The sequence below is a fragment of the Colobus angolensis genome, unplaced genomic scaffold (genome assembly GCF_000951035.1).
Source record: "Colobus angolensis palliatus isolate OR3802 unplaced genomic scaffold, Cang.pa_1.0 Scaffold5, whole genome shotgun sequence".
Lineage (NCBI taxonomy): Eukaryota > Metazoa > Chordata > Mammalia > Primates > Cercopithecidae > Colobus > Colobus angolensis.
Genome location: NW_012118487.1, coordinates 29,691,325 through 29,703,239, shown reverse-complemented (window position 1 = coordinate 29,703,239; position 11,915 = coordinate 29,691,325). Strand labels below are relative to the sequence as shown.

The 11,915-nt window shown below is 35.2% G+C and overlaps 1 protein-coding gene across 1 annotated transcript in view; it reads right to left on the bottom strand.

Moving 5' to 3' along the window:
- Nucleotides 1-9,298: 9,298 nt before the first annotated feature.
- Nucleotides 9,299-11,915, bottom strand: part of FAM198B (family with sequence similarity 198, member B) — a 48,088-nt gene continuing 45,471 nt past the window's right edge. The window contains exon 6 of the mRNA XM_011959715.1: nucleotides 9,299-11,912. The gene's annotated coding sequence lies outside the window, so the exon portion shown is untranslated. The remainder of the gene's footprint in view (nucleotides 11,913-11,915) is intronic.

Here is an 11,915-nt window from a genome sequence, read left to right as displayed (position 1 = left end):
ACTCCATCTCAAAAAAAAAAAAAAAGAAAAGAAAATCACACATCTTGTAAATTCTCATTTGTTTAAAAGAAATCATAGAAAATACGTGTCTTCTGGAGATGAAGATCTGGAGACGTGACTTTTGGAGACGAAGTTGTTGTTAGACGGCCTCTGGAAGTGATACGTCCACGTTTGTTAAGTGGGTTAGATGACACGGAGCTGGAAGACGTGAGAAGATGAGAAGAAGGTTCTTTGCTAGACTGGTCATATTTAGAAGACATTTTCATATTCTATCCATTGTTTTGTATGCATTTTATTCCTCACTACTGTGCATATAGTTGACAATGCTAAGCTTTTTTGAAATGTCTATTCTTTTTAGATGTTCTGAAGTGCCTGATATATGTTAAAATTAGAGGTAGCAAAATAACATTTTGTAAATATCTTTTTGTTACAATTTATATTTTTGGGGGGAATGACCAAATCACCTGTTGAGTAATACTCATTGTGTTTGTGCAGTGGTTCAGAGGAGGAGAGAGGAGGGGGAGGTGCAGAGAGCTCTATGCCATCCTGCTTACAGCGAGGCAAGATGAATCATTATCTCTGCATTTTGTTTTACTTATCTGTGTATGTAGTGTACATAAAGGACGGACGAGTCCTAAATGACAACATCTAGTCTTTCTGGATGTTAAAGAGGTTGTCAGAGTATGACAAAAGTAGAGTTTAAACTAATATATTTTGTACATTTTGTTTTACAAGTCCTAGGAAAGATTGTCTTCTGAAAATTCAGTGTCTTCTGAGTTAATGGAGATGGGAAGGATTCTAGGCCAGAATGTTCACATTTGGAAGACTCTTTCAAATTATAACTGTTGTTACATGTTTGCAGTTTATTCAAGACTGCTATGTACATAGTGGACAAATTAACTCCTTAATTGAAACATCTAGTCTATCTAGATGTTTAGAAGTGCCCACTGTATGTTAAATGTAGAGGTAGTAAAATACCACTTTGTAAATCTTTTTGCTAACATTCATAGGAAATACTTTTGGAAATTGAATTGTGAAGCCACCTTTGTGAGCAGTATAGTAATGTCTATACTTGTTCAATGGTTTTGAGGAGGTGGGAGGGAAGAAATTGCAAAAGGTAATATACTAGTGTGTTCATACTTGGACATTTTCAGACAACATTTTTCTGTATGTTTTGTGCATTTTGTTTTGCTCTGTATATAGTGTATATAATGGACAAATAGTCCTAATTTTTCAACATCTAGTCTCTAGATATTAAAGAGGTTGCCAGTGTATGACAAAGTAGTAAAATTAGCATATTTTGTATGCTTTGTGTTGAAATTCATAGGAAAACTTGTCTTCTGTAAATGACTTTTGCATAGGGATTTGTTCAGCCATCTCTAAGCATTACACGTTCCTATACTTGTCCACTGGATTGAAGGCAGAGAAGGAAGGAAGAGAGGAGGGAATGATTCAAGGCCAAAATGGCCACATTTAGAAGATACTTCAGATGATAACCATTGTTATGTGTGTGCAATTTTATTTAACAGTGCTGTGTACATGGTGGACAAGTTATATGAAATATCTTTCTAGATATTTGGAAGGAAGTGCTTGATGTATTTAAAAGTGGTAGTAGAATAACACTTTCTGTAAATAGCTTTTAAAAACTGATGGGAAAAGTTGTTTGGAAGTGGAATTGTTGAACCACCTGGGAGGTGGGAGGGAAGAAATTGCAAAAGGTGTTTTGCCGTTGTTTATTAGAAAATTTCAACTTAATCCATTGCCTATATGTTACATGCATTTCATTTAACTTTGCTATACTGTGTATATTGTGTATATACTGGACAAATGAGTACCGATTTTGTAATATCTAGTCTCTAGATATTAAAGAGGTTGCCAATGTAAAAAAAAAAAAAATTGGAAAGCAAATCACCTAAAAGTTAGAGGGAAAAAAACCAGAGTTGCCTAAGAAATCTTATCGCAGTGTTCAATGTCAGATGACAGTGCTAGAATGTGTCTATAGACTTTCAAGGTAAAAAAATATGAACTCCAGATTTTATATCAGCCAGATCATCGTTTACATACATAAACATAGCAGAATGAGATTCACTAATGAACAAAACTAAGTGAAGATGGAATTTATGAGTATGTATGTAAAAATTGGTTGATAATGAAGCCAGTCAAAAATGAAATGAATGAAAGAAAAACATCGGGAAGGAAGAAGCTGTAATTGATAGTGGGCATGAAATTCATTCAAATGTAGAACTAATGCACCTGAGACAGAGTAGGAACCAGAAGGTGAATATTAAGGATAGTAACAATGTAAGAATGATGGTAAATATTTTAGAAGTTAATTTGTGAAAGAAGGAAGTAGGGGAAAAATTTAAGAGCACAAACTTTTTAATCTGTCATAGGAAGAAATAATGATATACTTTCTAAAATTCATAAATAAATTTCTTTAGAAATAAATTATAGATTTTCTGTTCATTGCAAGTATTAGAAGAATAATCCATTTAGATTAAGCATTAGCCAAAAGGTGAATTATAGAAAGGATACTCAGTCATTTCACAGAAACCAAGAACTAGGAGGGAACGTTAGAGCAACTAACAGAAATCAAAAGCCACAAGATTCCTTTCACATCAGATCCTCCTTGGGTGTCTGTTTCCATATTTCTTCTCTCTCTATCTCTACATACAATTAAACTTCTCTGGCTCACATAGAAGAAATCATGGCTAAAATCACTGGAAGATTATACATTATTACTTTAGTATTTGGTCCTGGTTTCTTTTCCTCATTTTCAGTTCTAATATTCTAAGGGAGTTATAGGTTATAACGTTAAGTGAAATAAGCCAGGCACAGAAAGACTATCACATGTTCTCACTCATATGCAGGACTTAAAAGTTATTTCATGGAGGTAGAGAGTAGAATGATGATTACCAGACCCTGGGAAGTATATGGGCGGGAAATGGGAGGGTTGAAGAGAGGCTGACTAATGAGTACAGACATACAGTTAGATAGATGATGTAAGTTCTAATGTTTGATAGCAGAGTAAGGTGACTACAGTTATCAATATACTTTTAATTTATTATGTATTTCAAAATAGCTAGAGAGAAGATTTAAAATGTTTCCAACAGAAAGGCATGATAAAAGTTTCCAGTCACGCACATCTTAGTAACTCTGATTTGATAATTACACAGTCTGTATGTGTCAAAATATACATACCTCACAAATATGCACAATTATTATATATCAATTTTTTAAAAGAGAAAATTGCACCATTATAATAAAATTCTGAGGGAAGTATTCAGATTGGCCCACTTAGGTCAGGTGTTCAATTTTGAACCAATGAATTATGCCATGAGACAGAGCTGAAAAAGAAGATTGTGATTTGCCCAGCTTAAGTCACATGCACATCACTGGACCTATTCACTATGGCCTGGAATCCAGGGCAGAGGTGAGATGAGGGTGGATTGGGGTGGAAGGTTCCCAAAAGTAAAAGGTTATTGGAAAAACCATAATAAATTTAAGTTGTGCTGTCTCAGACATGATGAGAGGCGCCATGTGTAACTTTCACCACACACTATAGTTAAACATCATTCACCAGATATTTCTAGTGTCTCTCTTTTCCTGGCTACTTTTGTCCAGTGAGTTGTGTGTGGAAGTGAAAGGCCCTTCAGAACCTTGTCCTGCTCAGGCACAGAGATAGAAACATTCAGGCTGTTCCATCAGCCCAGGTCTCTGGGAAAAGGGATCCTTGAGAAAGCCACATGAAGCTCAGGAGGAAGAAACACCTTCGACTATGAAATAAAATGTTTAGGTGAAGAATAAATGTTTGAGGTCATGGATATCTTAATAACCCTGAGTTGTTCATTACAAATACATTACATTGTATGTATGTATCAAAATATCACATGTACATCATCAATATGGAAAAGCATTATGTATCAATAAAAAGAAAAAAGGCCACCATTTTAATAAAATAGAATAAAATTCTACAACGAGTAAAAGTCTCCTGCCAATCTGTGATGGATATGTGCTATAAGAAATCTCCCTTTGTGTTTTAAGCCACTGAGATTTAATGGCATTTTGTTACTATAGCTTTACTTAGTCTACCCTGATTGACACTGTGACTCTGCACTGCTCCATGGCTACTGACTATATCATGGCTAGAACAATTCCACTCTAGTGCATTTTGCTGTTCCTCCTCCTCTCCTGCTGGGAGGGAAACACCTACTTTCCATTTCTTTGATCTTCTTTCAGAAGAGGCTCCCACAAGGTTCCTGAGGGGAATCAGCTTCTTTACAGTCCAGGTTATCTTCTTAAAGAATGCAGAGACTGAGTCCTGGGACAGAGGATGAAAAACACAGATTTGCAAGCACTCTTATCTACAACAACAACCCATTTAAAAATTTTCACCCTGATACTTAATTTATCATATGCTCCCAGATTTATGCTTCACCTCTACATTTTATTTCAGAGCGGAAGATGCTTCTTCCTTCTGACTGTCATGTGGCTTTGCTCAAGGATCCGTTGGTTCAATCATCAGACCTCCTAGGGCTACTACCGACGTCATACAATGTGGCCATAAATTACAGTACAAGGAATTTGACAGAGAAAATCTTCATAAATGAAATGTGAGAGAACCAAAAAATGGTAAAAGTTTTACTCTTTATAAAGGACTATCAATGGGCTAAAGCAGTGGTTCTCAACTGGGAAATGATTGTGCCTCCCAGAGACATTTTGCAATGTCTAGAGAATTCTTTGCTGTCACACCTGTACGGGCTGCTAATGGCATCCAGTGGGTTGAGGCCAGGGATGCTGCTGAACATCTTGCAATCCACAGGAGAGCTACCCGTGACAAAGAATTACCTGACTCAAAATGTCCCTAGTTCAGGGATTCAGAAAACCCAGGCTAAAGTCAGGTTTTAATTAGAAATTTGTCCTTAATTAGGAATTTGCTTCTCTGGATGCTGCCACATCCCTCCTCTCTGAACATAGCATATCCTTTCTATCTGAGATAAAATTTTTGGTATTGCAAGCACTAAAGGAATACTAACAGTAATACACAATAAGAACAGCAAGTAGCATTGCCATAGTAGCCACCAAAACTTTTGGGAAAGTCCTATCTTTTAACTGTCATTTGTTACCTGATTAAAAGAGAAGAAAATTGACTCCCTTCTAGGAGAAGCTATAAATTATTTGCACATTCTCTTTCAAAAGAACTGAATCTTGCAAGCTTAATCATAACATATTCTCAGAAAGTTAGGGGGAATATCTGGATCAGAGTTGTTTCTTTTTTCTTTTCTTTTCTTTTTATTATGCTTTAAGTTCTGGGATACATGTGCAGAACATGCAGGTTTGTTACACACATGCCATGGTGGTTTGCTACACCCATCAACCCGTCAGCTACTTTAGGTATTTCTCCTAACGCTATTCCTCCCCTAGCCCCCCACCCCTCGACAGGCCCTGGTGTGTGATGTTCCCCTCCCTGTGTCCATGTGTTCTCATTGTTCAACTCCCACTTATGAGTGAGAACATGTGGTGTTTGGTTTTCTGTTCTTGTGTTAGTTTGCTGAGAATGATGGTTTTTTTAATACTCCTGAGAGCCTGAAATGAGTGTACAGAACACGATATCTTGTTCTTTTAAACAGAAGCAGAGCCAATAACATAGGGTACTTTATAAACCGAATAATGTCTGGTGTCCTGAAGCTAAAGACACGTTGGCACATCTTGCAGAATCACAGCTGTTTCAGTCTCATTTAGTGACTTGTCCCACTCTCTCGCAGCCCAGTTTGCCTTTCGAAATATAGCACAGCTAGCTATTCTGCAGCAGTGATTAAAGCCACTGACAAGAGGAGTTTTTTTATTTGTTAGCTCTTTGTCTCAAAAGCTTTAGAAATCTTGACAAGTACTCTTACAAAATACAGATAACTTTCTTAAAAGAAGACGCATAGAGATTTCTTAATGTACACATGACTGTGCATATTTTTATCAACAAACTAAATACACTTTGGAGTCATGAGAATAAAATGGTACCTTTCTAAGATGAAAAAAAAATGTTGAACAAATTTAACCACATGCAATGTCGTTTTAAGAAAGGATTCCTGTGACTTCATTCGCTTACCATGTGCATTTTTAGGTTGCAAAACCGTCTGCCAGCAACCCTTCTTAGTCAGACCTTTCTTACAGGAAAGCTCTATCCCGGAGGACTAAAGAACTTAAAAATTGGTGAAGATGCCATATTTTGACATAAGACAGCTGTGTGTAAATTGGAAGTGGGGCAAAAGGTGACATGAGCATAGACACTTCAAACTCCTCTAACAGGCCAAAAGAACAGTAAGAAATGGTTACAGTTCTTTGCATAAATGTCAAGGAAATAATTCCTTTGGGAAAAATTCATTCATTTGTTTAGGAAGTTGTTTAATAAAAAGCAGGAGTATTATGGTAATGCCCAGAAAACCACTGGCAGTAAATCATTCAATAGCATACACTGACTATTTCTCCTATACTCCAAAACACAATTTTTTTTATTACACTTTAAGTTCTGGGATACATGTGCAGAACATGCAGGTTTCTTACATAGGTAAACGTGTGCCATGATGGGTTTGCTGCACCCATCAACCCATCATTTACATTAGGTATTTCTCCAAATGCTATCCCTCCCCTAGTTCCCTACCCCCAACAGGTTCCAGTGTGTGATATTCCCCTCCCTGTATCCATGTGTTCTCATTGTTCAGCTACCACTTAGAGTGATAAAATATGGTGTTTGTTTTTTTATTCCTGAGCAAAACACAGTTTTAAAAGTGACTATCTGAGATCTTTTGTATTTCACAGCAAATAAAACAGGTAACTGGTAATTTTTAATAAAGATTGAAGTGAAAATAAACTCAAAGGTTTGTTTCTACAGTTGATTAAGTAAAGGGTAGTGAATTTGGAATTGATGGTATGGGCTGAAAATATTTAAGAGTTGGTAAAGTAAATGATCTCTCAACTTTCATTGGTAAATAATGTATCTCATTGAATATTCTTCACCAAAACCTAAGTTTTCACCTTTGCATAAAAACAAAGCTTTTAAAACATATTAGGTGAAGATCTTCTGAATGCAAATGATATAATTTCCCATCTTCTTAAGTACACTAGAAAGCAAGCTTTCTTAACCTGGGAGACCATAGACCTGGGAGGGAAGACCTCCATAAATAGGTATCCGCAGATCTGAGAGCCCCATGAAACTACACACAGAACTATATAGACAGCTAAACTTTTAATCATCTTCTCAAAGAGATCCAGATCTCATAAAAGGTTAAATACCACTGGTACAACACAGAACATAAATTAATGCATTTTTGATTAATCAGTATATTCATTAGGTTGCAAAACAGTATTAATCTATTATTGTACCATGACACTAGAACATGGTGATGTCTGCAGAACATATTGAGGTGATTAGATCTATTCATTTAGCCACAATGTGACTCTGAACTATCATTTCAAGCAGCAATCATTAACAATAAACTACAGATAGGCAAACTCTTACTGTGAGTATCAAATCTCCTCTCTAGTCTAATAAGAGTTCATTTCTAGATACTTCTCAAAAGAATTGTTTTCCTACGTTTTTGCTACTAAAGATATAACTTAAAGCCCAATTACAGGTCGATTGATGGTTAACACGTTAAAAATTTACTTATTAATTTGTGTATCTGCATTGTTTAGCACAGCGTAACACTTAGTAAATTCTCGATCAACTTTGCAATGTAATTGTCAAAAGTTTCATAATATAAGTAGCTTTCTTGTTCATTCTGCTCTCCAAATGTTCATAAAATAGTGCCCTAAAATTATTACTACATATGAATATGCCTATGTAAGACCTCCAAGGTGTATAAAGTGGGATTTCTTGTTTTATCTTGGTAGATAATAAATCTCTGAGAAAATCTTGGCTTTCTAACTTTCTAAGTCAGTTTCAACATTGAAGATTCTCAGCAGTTTGTGTAGACTGGGGCAAGTCACTTTGCCTCACTAAACCTTAGTTTCTCCATCAGGAGGATGAAGTTGTTGGACAAGATGCTGACTTCATGGTCCCATTCTATTATAAAATTGTGTAAGTCAGCCAAGTGCTGTGCCTCAAGCCTGTAATCCCAGCACTTGGGGAGGCCAAGGCGGGCAGATCACCTGAGGTCAGGAGTTCCAGACCAGCCTGTCCAACATGGTGAAACCCCATCTCTGCTAAAAATACAAAAACTAACAGGGTATGGTGGCAGGCGCCTGTAATCCCAGCTATTCAGGAGGCTAAGGCAGGAAAATCCCTTGAACCCAGAAAGCAGAGGTTGCAATGAGCCAAGATCATGCCACTGCACTCCAGCCTGGGCGACAGAGCAAGACTTCATCTCAAAAATAAAATAAAATTGTATAAGTCTGTATTTTGAAAGTTTATTAAAGTAAAATTTTCCAAGATGTAAAATCATGACTCTCAAGCAAATAAAATTATATGGCTCTGTGGTCAAATGTTTATTAAAGCAAAATTTTCAACAGATGAAAAACTGATTCATATGAAAATGTTAAATGGATTACAAAGATCTTATTCAAATAATCAATTAATGATGGAACCAGTGAGATGGTAAAAACCATTTAAAAGAGTATTTCAAAAGCTAAATATTTATAGGCAATATTAGGATAAGATTGTTGGACTAGATTAAAACTGGTTAATGCCCAACAGAGTAATAAATTGTAATCATTAAGTTTATCTCTTCCACCAGAAAGAAATTATTTGCATCTCTACGGAACAAAAGTCTACAAGTCTTTGCCCTCCTGCATTGTTAAGTAGCCCATGTAATAGAAAATTAAGCCCAGCATTGCACTGAAAAAACACACAAAACTCTTTTCTGGCTATTTCCAAGTTTCATATAATTTTTCTGACAAGTCAATTCTTTCTTTTTTTTTTCTTCTTTTTCAACATTTATTTTAGATTCAGGGGGTAAATGTGCAGGGTTGTTACCTGGGCATACTGAATGATACTGAAGTTTGGGATATGAATGATCCCATCACCTACGTATTGAGCATAACACCCAAGAATTAGTTTTTCAACACTTGTCCGCCTCTAGTAGTCCCAAGTGTCAAGTGTTATCATCTTTATCTGACAAGTCAATTCTAGTTCTTTCATGAATGAAAGTTCTTGATTATTGTTTATGATACTTAATTTTTTAAAAAAGGTCTTTATCATCTTTATTTGATCCACGTTCAATTTCCATATAATTTTCAGATGAATGCTCTAAATGTGTGCTTGTTCTGTGCTGATATAAACATAAGAATTTCATAAGATAGTGTGTAAATAAATCTACATCTAGGTATTTTATTCGTTATGTATAAGGTAAAGTATGTTTAATGGCACAATAGAATAAACAGGCTATGATTACAAGTCCAAAGATTACAAATATAGTGATGATATCAAATATATGCACACACAAACACAATCCAACAAAATTCTTGGCTCTATTTCTTTATTCAGGGCTAAAGGTAGCAAACATTCCTCTGTACCTAGCTTTTGAAAACACATCTACAAAAGCAAATGAACTCATCTGCAAAATCAAAAGCACGTATCTTTAATTTCTAATGTTTTATTATAGATTTTTAAGATACATATTTATTTTTATATTATTAGCTTAAAGAAAGTAAGTCACACAAGAATAAGCTTTTGCATGTCTGCTAAGGTCAATTATTACATTATAAATTGGTTATGAAGTTATAAATAAAACACATATTGTGCTTATGTGAATGAAACCACAGCATAATCGGAGTGCATTTGAAATGCACAGAGTATTCTCATTGTCTCAATAAGACAAAAGAAGAGCATTACCTATTAGAAATTAAAAGCCTGGCCTTCAGCTATCCATTAGTCAAAAATAATTCATCATGAATTACTCATTGGTTACAAAACAAAATTGTTAAAAACAAAGGTGACTAAAATAAACATGTTCCTGGGCCTTTCATTTAATAAGCATTTTGGAATAACTGGAGGCAAATAAACAAAGTTAAATCCTCACGTGGGAGGACCAGGCTACCCAACAGCAGTGTAGCTTGAGACTCAAAAGTTAAAGCCAGCTTCTAAAGAGCCTGTCAGTCCCACCATCAATACATCAATATGATAAATTTGGATAAAGATGGCAAAAAAAAAAAAAAATGTCTTAAGCAGTAAAAATGCAAATATGCCACCTTGGTAAGACAGGCAACTTGCCAAAAGAGTTATTTCAAGTCAGTGGCTTAAAGTAGAATTCTAGTCTCCAAACTTTCATTAGGCTAATTTTCATTAAGAGGATGATTTCTAAGAGAAGAAAAGGATCTTAAAAATCCCAGAGACAGTGAGTAAAAGTGGAGACTCAAAAGAGCCAAGGAGTACTATAAATCTGTAGAAGCAGAGGGAAGCACTCAGGTCAATCGAGGGAACATTGAAGAGGAAGATAGTCCAAAGCTCAACTGTCCAGGGTGCAAGCACAGCCCATAAGGGTGCTAAAAGTAGTACATGAATGTGAGCCTAGAAAAGCTACAATTAGATTTTCAAATGATCTCTCTCTCCTTGGTCCATCTTCTCTTACACTTAAAACATTATTTTGACATTTTGTTCTACACTTGTATCAATTAGATCTACAGATTTTTTTTCAAATCCAGCGTCTATTGTAATGTTGTTAGTAGTTCTCTTTCACACAGATATTGAGTTACCCTCAACCAGAACAAAGAAAATGTGGTGTATTTTAGCAATAACAGACATAACTGTGAAAAGACAGGAGAGAATGTATTATAAACATTCTCAAATTGTATTTTTAAGCTTTCAGGAAATGAAAAAGTTACAAATTGAACTTTTAAATAAGAAGTAGGATGTGTAAGGGCAGAAGGGTAATGGTAATCTATTCTGAATTTGAAACTCTATGTGAGTATTTACCATATGTGACCATCTTGGGTATTGGCAAAGGACACAAAGACGCAACACACAAACCTCTTCCAAGCTAATTTAAGAAGGTTAGGAGAAGTTTGGAGAGGATTATTTGAGGCTTAATATTGTCCAAATTTACTGTTTTAGTTCTAGCCATGAGGAAAATTGATCAGAGGCAGGTTTTGACTTATTTTGTTCATATTACTCAGGTTGAAATAAGCCAGATAATATATTGAAACACCCTCAATATTGGGACCAATTCTCAGTATCTGGGCAGTAGCCATTAAACCAAATTAAAATATAATTACATAGAACAAATGTTAAAGAATTAACTAACTATTAATAAAATGTACATAAATTATATTACATTGTTTGTAAAAGTAACAAAATTTTTAAAGAGAAATCCACTTTAAAATGATACTCTGTAAGTACATTTTCAGATAGGTAAATTCATACTTCAGAATTATTTAATTTCTCAGCCACTAGACATAAATTGGACCGAAACAGAGAGAGTAAAACTCTTTAGTATGTAAATTGTCAGATGTGAATGATTTCCATAGTGACAATAAAATAAATTTCTAAAAAGGAATGGAAAATATGATTCTTGCTACTTAAATGGCTGATTATTTATAGACACAATAGAAAATATACTGGTGATTTTGCAAATAAACCAGCATTTCTGTTTAAATGTACGGTCAGTTCTGATACTCTTGCAGGCTGTGAGCCTCAGTGTTCCCATGTAGAGTTGCCTCGGGGTAATGTGGAGGCTGCTCTATGTTAACAATCAGCAACAGAAGAACGTCAAGAATCATTCCCATTAGTATTTGGTCAGAACAATCAAAACGGCATAAAATATGCTTTATTAATGGAGTCAGTACCTCTGGCTTGCACTTTTCTATTAAACAACATGACAAATGTTTTCAAAACTTAGCTAGAACAATAACTGAAGCTTCTGTTGTCAGATGTTCAGACTCACACATAGCATGATGTTACAGAAAAATATAAACAAATACTTCTT